The following is a 1305-nucleotide window of genomic DNA, read 5'->3' as shown; positions in this document are numbered from 1 at the left end:
AATCGGGATCTAAACGGCATCGATTACAGATCGATTAATCGAATCGAAGTGTCGTCGTGCATCGTGCGTCGAATAAATATTGCACATATCGAGCAAACGTTAAACAATCGCACTGGAAACAACCGATTTTTCGTTTCTTTATTCTTTCTTGAGTTTCCATTCTTACCTTTCTTTTTTTTAAACCGATTCTCATCTTTAAGAATTGAACGGAGTTATATATCGCTAAATATCGTTATCTCACTCGTAACGCGGCGAATTCTAAATTAATTTAAAACGCGCGATTTGTTAACGCAATATGTTCAATATCGCGAAACCACTTATTCCGTATCTTCTCGCAATTTTACTATCTACAATTATGGCCGGCATTTGTCTCTGAATATACATACGAGTGGACTGGTATGGTAGTTTTCAAGGCGAAAGGAGGGAAGGCCAGATAAGGTAATGTCTTGGCAATGGTACATGTGCTTTCGTTCACACGCGGATACGAATGATCTGTACCGATCATTATCTAACATGTCCCGGTATAACACAATTATTTGCACCGGTAGTACAACTGGCCGAGTTCCATGCAGATATCTATTTCGACATAACGCGGTATACGTACTCGAGAGAGGCTGGGCAAAGGGGGGAGGGGAAAAAAAAAAAAAGGAACGCCAACCGTGTGTCTTTATAACCGTGCGTCTTAAAACCTGCTTCTCTAAACTTTATCTAAACAATGCTCCGTAATAGGGCCTACATCGTTGAGATAATTGTCAACGTATCGAGCGTTGCCACCGATTGTGAAAATTCGACCATTTATTTTTGATCGATGAAATCTAAGGAATGCAAATTTTCTTTTCTTTTTTTCGTTGAAAACAAATTTTTTGCACACACGGGACAATGCAACGTTTTTAAAAATATTATATTAGATAGATAGATTATATTTCCACTCGTGTTTCTCGTATTCATATTCCTTCCATTCCTTATTAATACACCGAACCCGTAACTTTCTACTCTCGTTATCGAAAACGGGGACTACGATTATCTCGAAATGATCAGTTTCAAAATATGCGCGTCTATAAAGAAACCGTAACGACTCACTTAGTTAACTTCTTTATGGTGTTCTTACGGAGCCGACAGATCCCACTTGCCGCTTATTAAGTTTAAGAAATTACACGAGGGATTTATCCAATCTCTGTCACCAGAGATCGATCATCGATCGATACTCGACGCGCTCTATATACATAAAAATCAGCAGAACAGAAAAGAAATCTTTGATTTGGCCGTTCGAAAAACGTTGAAAATCGAGGAGAGGGATTTGATGCC

This window comes from Apis dorsata, unplaced genomic scaffold (genome assembly GCF_000469605.1).
Source record: "Apis dorsata unplaced genomic scaffold, Apis dorsata 1.3 scaffold_149, whole genome shotgun sequence".
Lineage (NCBI taxonomy): Eukaryota > Metazoa > Arthropoda > Insecta > Hymenoptera > Apidae > Apis > Apis dorsata.
The sequence above is the reverse complement of the archived record's forward strand: the minus strand, read 5'-3'. Positions refer to the sequence as shown.